At 30.8% G+C, this 14046-nt stretch overlaps 1 long non-coding RNA gene across 1 annotated transcript; it reads left to right on the top strand.

The window, feature by feature from the left end:
- Nucleotides 1–3125: 3125 nt before the first annotated feature.
- Nucleotides 3126–6136, top strand: LOC134681296 (uncharacterized). The gene is made up of 4 exons (XR_010100601.1): nt 3126–3162; nt 4341–4404; nt 5101–5132; nt 6059–6136. It is a non-coding gene; the product is annotated as an uncharacterized LOC134681296 (long non-coding RNA).
- The last annotated feature ends 7910 nt before the right edge of the window (nt 6137–14046 follow it).

Raw genomic sequence — 14046 nt, 5'->3', positions numbered from 1 at the left:
CCGTCACCAATAGGGTTATATAAATATGTTCTCCCTAATAGATTTTGATATTAAATCTAAGCGTTTAGACCACGGGATATAGTAAACATAAAACTCTTTCAAAAGTATTTACAAACACCTCTAATTGTTTTCTTTTATGATTGAATTGATCTTGAGCTCGAGTGATTAAATAATGGTAAATACAAAAGTGCTCGTTTGAGTGTCGATCTAAAAAGACATGGTATGACATAGTGTTATTTCGGGCATTTAAGCCTTTACATGAATTGATGTTATGCTTGAAGCATCACATGGCAGTAGTCTTATTTGGTTTTATTTTTATTATTTTGTTGCTGATATAAAAAAAAAAAGAATGAATGGATAAAAAAATTGTTATATTTGTACATACTACCAAAGTGAGCCTGCTTCTATTGGTCTATACAAAAATATAAGGGACGTTACACAACCACCAACACTGTATCGAAATGCTCTTCAACTTCGTACATTGTTTGGCCTTTTTATCTTTTTTGTATTCGAGCGTCACTGATGAGTCATTTGTAGACGAAACGCGCGTCGGTGTTAATACAAAATTTAATCCTGGTGTCTATGATGAGTTCATGTATATACATTTTGTATGGCGTTGTATAATTTTATTTTATTTTCCAGTATTACTATGTATAAAAACATTATTGGATTCTCCGGATCCTAATGGTGGACAGTTGAGTTTATTAGAAGCATTCATGTACAATAAAACGGCGGCTGAATGGACACGAAAACATGCCGATGCTAAATGAATATTATAATATGTTATATCAATTGTGTTCCTTTAAATTTGTAATGCGCGTCTCAGATTATGTTTGTACATCTATTAAGGTGGTACCCAACACTTTCACTAAAATTAATTTGGCTCGTTTAATTTTCATAAAATTTTGTCAAAGTATTTACTTTGAGACTTTAATAAAAATTTAAAAATTTAATAAGTTTTGAACCAGACGTTTCGACAGAAAAATTACACTGGTTATAAAGCAATTTGACAAACACCAATTTTGATCATTGAGAAGCTTAATATTCCTTTTACAACACCACGTAATTAAAACGTTTAGCTGACTTAACAGAGTTATCTCCCTATAGTGTTAGGTACCACCTTAAGTGTATTTGATATATTTATTGTGCTGAGAAAACTGTTATATAATTATAAATTTTATGTGTTAACAAAAGTTGTTCTTATTCTTATTGTTGTATGTTGATGGGCTTGAATTGTGACTTATACATGTATTTGCTAAGTTTGCCTATTTTGCTCTGTGTTACTCTCATACCCCTATGTTAGAGAATACATTTTAACTTCTAAGTTATTTGGTATCATGTAGTATTTGTCTCATATGAAATCAAACCAAATCTCTTAAATCTAAATCAGGTAAATTAGATTTTTCTCTCGCCTTCTTTTCAAAGTGTAGGTTTTGTTTAAAAATCTAGATGATGTCCTGACGATAAATATTTCAACGTTTGATGACTATGTTGAAAGCATCTATCCCATCAAAATTCAAATACTGTTGATACACTTAACTTTCAACTAACAATGACAGCTACGTGATTGAAGCTTTTTCGTTGATAAATTATTCTTCGACTTCTTAAGGATGGTCTTTCGTTTGTCAATCTTTTGTTCATTAAAGAGAGTATATATAAAAAGCTCCATCTATAATATTATACATATTGTAAATGGTACGTTGTCTTATTTTGTCTATTTCTACTTTATACTTTGATGATATATCACCGGACAATATGAGTAATGCCTTTACCATAGATCAAATACAAAACTTAAAATGAGAAATTAATTTATAATAAATATCAGAAAAAAATATAATATATATGCCAACTTCCTATTGGTTTTTCTTTTCGAACGCAAAATAAATATTTACAAGATTTGCAATTTGATGCATTATCAAAATATGGTTCATGATAAAAATATACATATAAAAAAATCTAACATTTAAAATTTTACTATGGTGTATTCAGTAAGTGGTATAACTGTGCTGTTATACATGTCTATGAAACATTGCCCTTAGTTACTCATCTTCATACTTTTTTTAAATTTTGTGTAAACGATACTAAAACCGAGATTACTAGTCAATGTATGGCATTTCAGTTTCACTAATGTTTCTAGTAGACATATTGCAGTTTTACTTGTTAAACTTCCATTTGTTACGGCCAATTACTGTAAATTCAATGTTCATGAAAATTCAAAATAAATAACAATATTCAATTTTCTTTCTCCATAATTCTTGTTTGTGTGTAGGTATATGAAGATGTGTATGGGTACCAATGAGACAACTCTCAATCCAAATCACAATTTGTAAAAGTGAACCATTAGAAGTCAAAGTACGGTCTTCAACAAGGAGCACAGCTCACACCGAACCGCAAGTTGTAAAGGTCCCCAAAGAATGACTAGTGCAAAATCATTTAAACGTGAAAACCAACGGTCCAATCTATTTAAAAACGAGCAACGAGAAATAATTATCAACCACATCAACAAACGACAACACATACTGAACATCTGATTCATCGTATTCATATTTTCATGCCAGAAACCCTTTGTTAGTTGTCGCTTTTCATATCGTAATGCTTTGTATGGTTTATGGAGAAAAATAATAAAATCACAAAAAGACTGAACTTCGAGGAAAATTCAAAACGGAAAGTCCCTAATCAAGTGGCGAAATCAAATGATAAAACACATCAAACGAATGGACAACAACTGTCATATTTCTGACTTGGTACAGGCATTTTCAAATGTATAAAATGGTGGATTGAACCTGGTTGTATATAGGGCTAAACCTCTCACTTGTATGACAGTCGCATCAAATTCTATTTAATTTACAACGATGCGTGATTATGTCTATCTGTAAAATTAATTCTCAATTTTTAAAGACAAATAAAGAATAAGACCTTATAAAGACATCTATAGTTTGTTGATGTCGTTCTCCAGATGTCTTTTTTTTTTGTCTCCTCGACTTAGAAACCAATAAACTCTTTATGTTTCATTTACTTTAATTTTTGTGGGGGCAACAACCATTCGTTATATATACCTATTTTAAAAATAATTTCGGTGTTTTCCTGGTCTTTAAATACTTCTTTCAATATATTTTTGGACATGATTATAAGCAAATGGCGGCGGCACAACGGTTGAAAAAGGTAAGTAAAAACATAGTAGACGAAAGTACTTCTTTATATCAATTATTGTGAACTCCATATAAGCAGACATTCGCAATAAAAACTACAAAATAGTAACGAAATCACGATTTCTTGTATCACATTACAAGTTTGTTTTTCTTGTAATATCTCAATGTATACTGCAACTGTTCTATTTACATTGAGAGTTTTTATTAACAGGGTATATACAGTCATGGACCGCATATCACATTGTTTTGATGTTATTTTTAATTTCTATGAGAAAAACATGTCCACGAATTTATTTTTGTCGTCCACTTCAAATTAGAAATATTTAAACAACCGAAATAGTCAGATAACTTTTTACAAGGTTTATTTCCCCTTTTAGACAGCGTTTTACGTGTTTGGTTTTTTTTTGTTTGTTTTTTTTAAATATTATCTCAAAATCTTTAATAGAGAGACAAATACTTTAAACAATTAAAATGATCAGATATTTAAGATGCAAAAAAAGTTTCAAGCGACTAAGACCTTTTGACGACTCCGTCTAGAATTCATAATCTTGAAATGACAATTTTGAACTATTATTTTCAGTTCTATTGCATAATACTAGAATATATTGGAAGAACCTCTTAACAGAACAAAAATATCAGTAACATACACTCTTCAAAGATTATGCTTAATAAAAAAATTACACAAATGTTCTGCAACTTCCACATGTTACATGACGAGTTTTACAATTGTTTGTAAGCATATGGCATAAGGGAGAAGAGCAAAGGAAAGTGTCAGAATAAAGAGTCCGGGTAAGGTGACATATCTTCATCGGACTATTAATGGCTTCAGCGGATTTCTTTGCAAATATGGTTTGGATAGACTGTGTAGCATGTACCACCAACTTATCGGCCCTGGTAAAAAAGGAACATATTAAAAATTGAAATATACAAAAAAGAATCATTATTAATACTTTTTGATTACTGGCGCTTCCATTACCATTTTGACGTGAATTTGACTTTTTGATTATCTCGGAATCCCTTAAAGATAGATATTTAACAGAATGAACAGGTGAAAGATTCAGGTGCATATTAGCCTCTTGTACTTTTATATTTTAACCAATTCGCGCGTTGTTCCTTTATTGATTCAGTGCTTCTAGTTGTTTCCTCTTATGGTCGATATTTTGCATAACAAAATTGTGCAATATTTATCAGGAGCTTCAACAGATTTCTAAAGACCCTCCTCCAGGTTGTTCTGCTGGCCTTATAGGCGATGATAGTAAGTTAGAAAATGCATTTATAATATTTATAGATTAAACTAAGATCATTCAGGGGACTAGCATATAGACTAGACATTAGTCAAGTTTTGATCAGACATGTTCCAATATGGGAAATAGTCCATATACTAGTAAAATGAATGAAGATGTCTAGGTAAGATCTATAAAAAGGCAAACAAAGAACAATACAAGATGGCAACCTATTGTCTTTAACAAAGGGCAAGGTGTTATTACAAAAAAAAAGTTAGCTCTAGATTGTCACAAATCTATAAAAGTTGTATCTCAAGCAATTGAGGATATCATGACAATTGTATTAATATATAAGCCAAGTAAGTTTTAAAAAAAATGTAACAGTATTAAAAGATAAATTATATCAAAATATTTAGCCTGTAGAATTAGAAAGAATGTTATTTTTCGATATAATTCTAAGTTTGTAGCGAACATAAATATCTGTCAAAACACTTATCAAAATGGATATATATAAGTTAGAACCATATTTAAGAAACTATTAACTTAATCTGTTTTGAATCAAAATTGCATGAACTTTGTATAAATAGAGTGATATATATAAACTATAACCAGGCTAATAAATCATAGGGACAAGATAAAAAAAAAATAGGTATAAAAAAGTCATTGTATGTAGTCAATGTTACAACCACCAAACGACAAAATAAGAAAACATACATTTTTATTTTCAGTATTCAAATGGCAAGGAATGATAGCGGGGCCAGTGAGTAAAACTTTATCTACATTTAGTTTAGAATATTTGTGATAGTTAAATGAACCGTTAATAAAATGAATAAATTATCTATGTCTACCTAGTGATTTTTTTCTGACGATAAAAGATATTAAAGGAAACAAAATAAAAGAAGCTTCTACCAGTTTTAAACATTTGTAAACAAAATACTAAGGTCGAAATCCAATATTAGTATTGATTAATTGACGTGAGTAAAGATCGGTAAATAGAAGCCGTGGGTTCATTTTTTTCGTGGGTACAAATGATCCTTGGTTGAGGAAAACTCACTCGGATATGTTCCTTATGTCGTAACTTCAATCCTGTTCCCTTTTCATGAATGTGACGCATCAATTTATACTATGTACCGGCTTTGTAATGACATGAGCAACACGAAGGGTGTCACATGTGAAGCAGGATCTGCTAACCCTTCCGGAGAACCTGATATCAACCCAAGTTTTGGTGGGGTTCGTGTTGTTGGTGTACTCCTATTTGTGACACTTTGTTCACACATCTTTCTAAATATAATGGAATTTAGTGCGACTGTCGTACAAGTGAGAGGTTTAGCGCTATAAAATCAGGTTCAATCCACCATTTTCTACATTTGAATATGCCTGTACCAAGTCAGGAATATGACAGTTTATGTCCATTTGTTTGGTGTGTTTTATCATTTGATTTTACCATTTGATCAGCGACTATCCGTTTTGAATTTTCCTCGGGGTTCAATTTATTTGTGATTTTACTTCATTCACACTTTCGTGTATATTTGATTTTATAGTTTTATTTCTCAATCGATTAGTGAATTTCGAACAGCATTTTATTAAAGTTAAAAAATTTAAAACCGGCAACACTTTATAAACTTGCACTTAATAAAAAATACTAATAACATTTTCAATATACATATATATATTGTGTTGTTACAGGATGATAGTCCTTACGCTGGATGAGTATTTTACTTACGAATAACGTATCCCAGTAATTACCCATTTCAGGCTCCAAAGTAAGTCTGTTCATCTAATAATTTTTAACTTGTAGTGCATACTTTTTAGTCATAGTATTTTCTTGTAAATACGTTCATATTGTATTCAAGAATTCGAAACTTTAAATTTTATATAAAAGGCATAGAAAATATAAAGGTAAAATCCAATTAAAGAGAAAACGTTCCTGCGCTAGGGCTTTCACTTAAATGCAAAAGGCATTATCATCAAAGTAAAGTGGTCAAAAAAATTATGGTGGGTTGAAACTGCTTTAATGGCTTAACCTACGCTTTCTGACAATATAAAAAATACATGTGCGTTTTTTAAACACTTGGCTCACCAATGGTGGTCGAATAAATTCAGTTAGAAGGACAACTTTTAAAAATACATTTCTTTAAGACTAGTATAAGTCCCAAAATAAGACTATATATAAACTATTAGTGTTTCGATTGTTTGTTACAAATAATGAACAGTTTCATTACCATGCAATAAGTTACCGTGATGAATGAGTCATTGTTACAGCACACAGTTGCACAGTAAAGGCAACAATAATGAAATACTAAAATGGAATAAGGTAAACTTAGTAAAAATTGATAATACAAATTCTTGAATTCTAAACTTCATAAGTTGACAGATGAAAGTTTGTAACAACCGTGCCTGTTCCTTAATTGTTAGTAAATATGTCCACGGTTATATACAATTAACCAATATATGCCAAGTTGTGTTTAGGCTATATATTTCTGTATAGATATTTATTGTTTTCAGATTGAATTCACCACAACTATTTTCCATCCAAATATTGATCAGAACTCAGGAGAAATATATTTATCCATATTTCATTCTGATTGGTGTTTTGCTTACTCTATATCAACAGGTAAGGTTTCCAATATCAACAATGGTGTTTTGTTTACTCTATAGCAACAGGTAAGGTTTCAAATATCAACAATGGTGTGCTGCTTACTCTATATCAACAGGTAAGGTTTCCAATATCAACAATGGTGTGCTGCTTACTCTATATCAACAGGTAAGGTTTCCAATATCAACAATGGTGTTCTGCTTACTCTATATCAACAGGTAAGGTTTCAAATATCAACAATGGTGTTTTGCTTACTCTATATCAACAGGTAAGGTTTCCAATATCAACAATGGTGTGCTGCTTACTCTATATCAACAGGTAAGGTTTCCAATATCAACAATGGTGTTCTGCTTACTCTATATAAACAGGTAAGGTTTCAAATATCAACAATGGTGTTTAGCTTACTCTATATCAACAGGTAAGGTTTCAAATATCAACAATGGTGTTTTGCTTACTCTATATCAACAGGTAAGGTTTCAAATATCAACAATGGTGTGCTGCTTACTCTATATAAACAGGTAAGGTTTCCAATATCAACAGGTAAGGTTTCCCAAATCAACAGGTAAAAAAGGTTTCCAATACCGACAGGTAAGGTTTCTAATATCAACAGGTAAGGCTTCCAATATTAACAGGTAAGGTTTCCAATACCAACAGGTAAGGTTCCAATACCAACAGGAAAGGTTTCCAATACCAACAGGTAAGGTTTCCAATATCAACAGGTAAGGTTTCCAATATCAACAACACATTGTATTAAGACGGTTGACTGGTCAAACACGTTTCGAAAAAAAAATACATTTGATCTTTTTACTTTCAATTCTATTATTAATATTTTCAACTACGATATATTTTTATAAGGAATATTCTGTATGGAAGGAAAAGACTAACAAAACATGTAAACAAGGGGTACAAGATGATAAATCACAAAATCAAATCATGACAAAACACTTTTAAAAAGGATGTACGTAAATTAGGTGAGGTTTGGGAATTATTCTCTCATATATTTGAAATCTTTTTTTCTCCCTACGATACAGGGTAAAATAACTCAATTTTGGTTCTACATACTAGACTTGCATGGATCATAAACGGTAATTTTTACACTAAAAAAAAAGAAAATTCAAGTTTCCCCAAGTTTAAAAACTTTGAGAACAAATTTTACACGTCATCATATTAAATAGTTCTTGTAGCACATGTTAATTAGTTGTTTGAACCAAACATGTCGCTGTATCAAAACTACGTATGCGCGTGGTTTTACTGGGGGATATATCTGAAATGCAATGAATTTCTATGGATTGCTTTTCTATTCCAGTATTACTGAGTATACTAGCGTTATTGACCTCCCCAAATCCTGAATGTCCATTTGACCAAGAAGCTTCAATCTTATATAAACAAGATAGAAAAAAATACAACGAAACAGCGGCAGAGTGGACACGAAAATATGCCATGTAACATGGTCAACAGATCTGTGAAATAAAATCGTGTTTATCTATATTGTATATAATGATATTTTTACATATCTTCATTTACGTTTTAGAACTTTTGACGTTATGAAATTTTATGTATCAGGTTGCTGAATATATTAAAATTTTTTATAAGTATATTTGCTGTGGGTTTTTTTAATGGAATTACTTTTACATCCTGACTTATACATCCCATCAATGTGTAAGGTTTTGCTGTGATCACTTTTTGTATTATGTCTGTTTGTTTTGCTTATGTGCTTCGTCAATATGCAAATTTTGTTTTTTTTGTGACACATTTGTTCTTTTTTATAGTGATTAAGGTGGCTCGTGGGTACAAAAATTTCTGAAAAAAATTAAACCTTTATTTTTTTCTTTACAATAATTCATTATTTATTACACTATTAGTTTTTACTTTATGAAATGGTGCAAAAATAAACCCAAAAAAACTACTCGGTTTGGCCCCAGATGACTTTTGAAATGTTTATATCCTTAAAAAAGCTCCAAATTATCTCCCTTTGGTGCAAAAATGACATTTTTTGGCATTAAATTTGAAATATCCTTTTTATCTCATCGGTGACCTATATTTTTTATTATCGTTTTCAAATAAGCTGTACATAAACTAAGTGATTGTAAGATTTAAGCGATTTCTGTAATTAGGTTATTTTTTTATTTCGATATGACCTCTATTTCTCCTATAAGCTCAACAGAAAAAAAAGGACATTAACAAAAATGTATGCTTCGTCCGGAGGAAGATTGTGAGCTTAAATGAACGGTGACCCCATGTTTTGATTTCATTTTTCTTTTAAGTATATGATAATGTTCATTTATAAAAAAAATATATAGCGAAATCCTATATTAGAAAAAAAAATGATTTATACCCAGGAGCCCCCTGAAGATTATAACTCAATGTTGACTGCTTTAAACATATTTTACATTTTACCTATTATGTCTGTTTGTTTACCCCACATAGATTGTTGTCAATATAATAGAAGTCTACGCAACTGATATATATTTCAAGGGTTAATTCACCATTTTCGTCCTAAAGAATTGCCAGTATCAAGTCAGGAATAAACCGGGTTTTTTTTTTTGTTTGTTATTTTACCTTTGACATGCATTTACAGTTTATGTTTCAATAAAAGTCTTATTCTTTATTCTTGTATAATTGACTTGAATAACTTTCATTTTGCTGGCCTTTTACTTACATTAATTGTGTAGGCATGGCTTAAGAGTTGTCATAGTTGAAATGATTTGTAAGGTAGTTTTGAAATATTACAACTTAATGTAAAGTATGTTTTCGACAACTAAATTACGTCATTTTTGTTATTATTTTGAAAACTTATAACAAAATATATATAAAAGTCTCAGTCTTAGTTGGTTAAGATGTTAACATGAATTGATTAAAATTGCATTTTTACAAGAATGTGGAGCATACGATAGCGGGCACAGTGTAGTCTTAAAGTATCATGAAGTAGATGACCGATACGAAGTGACATGTTTTTGAAGTCTAAGATCTTTAGATACTAAATAGTCGTCTGACCTGTTATTCAATAGATAAACTCATCATAGATATCAGGACTAATTTTGGTATATACGCCAGACGCGCGTTTCGTCTACAAAAGACTCATCAGTGACGCTCGAATTTAAAAAAGTTAAAACGGCCAAATAAAGTACGAAGTTGAAGAGCATTGAGGACCAAAATTCCTAAACGTTTTGCAAAATACAGCCAAGGTAATTTATGCCTGAGGTAGAAAAGCCTTAGTATTTAAAAAAATATTCAAAAATTTGTTAACAGTAAATTTATAAATATAACCATATCAATGACGATTTGACGGAGTGTGAATTCGCATGTTGATTGATACATGCTGATTGATGCATGCATAGCGTTAGATGGTTATCCAATCGACGCACACTGTCTCGCTCATATTGCAGTTTGTGTTTGTTAGTTTGGTCTGTATCTTCTTGATCGATTTATTTCAACGGTACACTACTATTGCCTTATTTTTTATATTGTATCTATTTAATGAATGATTGTAATATTTTTTTCTGTCTATGAAGAAATGACAGGGAAAATTCTTTTTAATGTTATTTCGTCATAGACAGAAACAGTAGAAAACGTAGAAAACGTAGAAAACGTAGAAAACGTAGAAAACCATGAAAAAACGTTGATGACGTCACGGTCACATGACTAAAGTATGTCTATGGGCTCATAACAAAATAACGTCAGCCAATCAGAAGACGCGTTACATCCAAAATTGCATTATATAATTATATTATATAGAGATAATTGGCCGAATGGTCGTCGTAATGTCACAACAACTGGTACGATGCCCCGAATTGTAATACTTTGTCCAGGAGTTTATTGCCAACTAGTATTCAAAGCTTCTTTTTTTTAAATTGGCTTTCAATTACTTTTTCAACTTTTTTACTAGTTTACTTTGAAAACTGTATATATTACGTCGCTGGTAAAGTCGAGCGAAGACGAAACGGAAGTATAATGAACTAATCATTTGCCAGATACCATGTAAATGAAGCCGGTTAGTATAATTCTATGATAGGTGACGCAACGTCAGATATTGCTATCATTTAGTGTAACAGAAAAATGACGTAAGATTGGAAACGCACACTATCTAATTATTCTTGCTTATCTTTTTGGGTAAATGCAAAGTATAACAAACAAGTATAAATGCCGTGAGAATCCAATCCAATATGATTTTATATTTAACATAGGATATTAGATTTTACTGCTAGTAATTATGTGTTTTTGGAGGAATATTGCTGCATAATATATTCAACCCGAGTACGATTTTATTCAAGCAGTGACATTCAATATAGCTTATAGTTATGATACTGACGTTTTCTTACTTTTTGATCGTTTCATAGATGTGTATTTTTGTAATGTGTGTATCATTTCGTTTTGTTGAAAGCAGGACATTTATATTTAGTGGAGGAAGGAACACGCGGATGCAATTTATGCCGTCCCTAGCATATTACGCTTGCAGGGACGTCAAATTATGATAACGGACAAACTTGCAAGACATTTCCATTAATCCGTATTTTTTATAGATAACCCTGTAATCTTAATGCTATTTGGTGTACCAATTTAAACTTTGAAAGTAATTTTTATTGGTATAGTTATCAAAGCCGAAAATTAATCTTCACGAAATCAAATCTCTGTTTTTTTGGCTGTAAATGTTTTGTGAAGGCATGAAAGTTAAACTCGGACATTTCCGCAAGACGTTGCAAATCTATTGTTTTGATTTGAATATGTAGCTCACTTTATTTTTCAATTCGAATTTTGGGAGCTAACACTTAGTATAAAACGATCGTGCTTACAATTTAATGATTTATCTGTCAAAATTTTATTTTTGACCTGAAATGTTTCAAGTTTCCAAATTAACTTTCCGATGGAACATTTCCGTACATCATATTCTTTTGAAAATATGTATGCAAATCTTAAAAGGAGACAGCCATGTTAACCAGTACTGAAATATATCACGTTATAGAATGTTCATGCAAAATTTCGAAGAGTTGCGTGGACATTTCGCGAATTGTTCGAGTTTTATGTTTCGAGTTTGTTACATGGGACAACTCTAAGTAAACGTTTTTTCGGATAATCTGTGTCTTCCTAACTATTATATTTATTCCCGCGAGAAAGGGGTGAATATCTGGTTTTGTACTGCACTCGTTCTATTTGAGCTGTCAAAATGCGTTTACTGGTATATGTCTTTGTCATATACAGTCACTGATCCGATATCACTTTTCCTCATGAATATTTAAATAGAAGTTGCCGAAATAAAATTTAATTATTCATACGACCTCTTCAACCTGTTCATGTTTCCAATGCATACAACGATGCGTGGAACGACTCAGCCTTGTTAAGTTTGCAATTATTGGAAACACATATTTCATTGTTGATATTTTTTGTTTGCAACCTAGAAATCATTATGTTTAATGCTTATGGCTGGTATTTTTAAAAGTCCATACTCAAACAATTTTGGTAAATGTACATTTCATTTTGTTGTATATTTCTCCGAGAGCATGATATGAGGCCTTTTAAAGGGAATTTCCCCCATATTTAAATCAAATAAATAACCTTAATGCATTAAACAACAATTGAAAATGTTTCTTTAGATTGCAGTATAAAGACAATAATAGTGCATTGACTTGACATATCAACGATATAAGGATGAGGCCTGAAACGGGGAAATAGCTCGACACAGCCTCGCATTTCCCCGTTTCTAAGCCTCATCCTTATATCGTTGATATGTAAAGTCAAAGCACTATAATGGTCTATTTCTATTCTGACTTACCCGAAATAAACTGTTACCGGAATAAATATGATTAATTTATATACTACTGTAATATATGTTTTAATAAAACAAAAACAAATACAAAAATGATATCAAATAAGAACAGAAGATAATTTCAAATATGAATCGTACTAAAATGTAGAGAAATGATTAGGGATCATTAGAGGAAATATAAGTGTATACACATGTAAAAACAAAAATATTCTAACGTATAACATGGGTTTTAAATCCTAACAAAAATAACAATGGATGGAGGCCTGTGGTAAACCGTTTTTATTACAACGACAGAGAATTAGAAATTGTGAACTCCTATGTATACCTCGGTGTATTGCTCCACTATAATGGAAAATTTTTACAAACTCCAAAGCGTTTATCTCAACAAGGATCAAGAGCTTTATCTTCACTAATAAATTCATTGAAACAAATATATGTGACTACTGAACAACAAATTTTCCTAATCGATAGTATGGTTGGATCCGTTTTAAGTTATGGGTCTGAAATATGGGGTTTTCATCGTGCTGGTGATATAGAGCTTATATATAATAGATTTTGTAGATTTATTTTGAAACTTGGTAAAAAACAAATTTTTTATATGGTGAACTTGGGCACTTGCCATTGCATATTTTGAGAAAATATAAAATCCTGAAATATTGGATTCATATTGTAACTAATAAACCTCATATTGTATATGAAGTTTATAAACTTTTGTACAAAGATGCAAATAATGGTAAAATTAATTGGGCGTCTAACGTAAAAAAATTGTTTTGTAACCTTGGATTTTATGATGTATGGATTTCACAAGATACTAGTAAATTATCATTTGATTGTATAAAAACACGTATTAAAGATCAATTTTTACAAAGCTGGAATACAGCTTTAGAAGAATGTAATAAACTTTGTATTTATAAACGATATAAACTAGAATTTGGTTTTGAAAAATACTTAGATTTTCATTGTAATGTATCTATATTAACAAAACTACGTAGCGGCACACTTAAATTAAATGTTGAAGTTTGTCGTTATCTAAATACTCAAAGAGAAAACAGAATTTGTATGTGTTGTAATATGAATGTTTTAGAGGACGAGTATCATTTTGTTTTATCATGTCCAGCGTATAGATCTGTGCGTACAGAATTTTTACCTTTATTCTACTGTTCTTGGCCAAATCGGCACAAGTTAGATAATTTATTACAAGCTCATTCTAAATCTCTGACAGTAAAACTATGTAACTATTTAAATGCAGCTTGGAAAATTAGATCGCATATATTGTCATAATATTATTGTATACTCTGTAACTACTGTTCTCTGCTG

Source organism: Mytilus trossulus, chromosome 8 (assembly GCF_036588685.1).
Source record: "Mytilus trossulus isolate FHL-02 chromosome 8, PNRI_Mtr1.1.1.hap1, whole genome shotgun sequence".
NCBI lineage: Eukaryota > Metazoa > Mollusca > Bivalvia > Mytilida > Mytilidae > Mytilus > Mytilus trossulus.
This window is presented reverse-complemented; position numbering and strand designations above follow the sequence as displayed.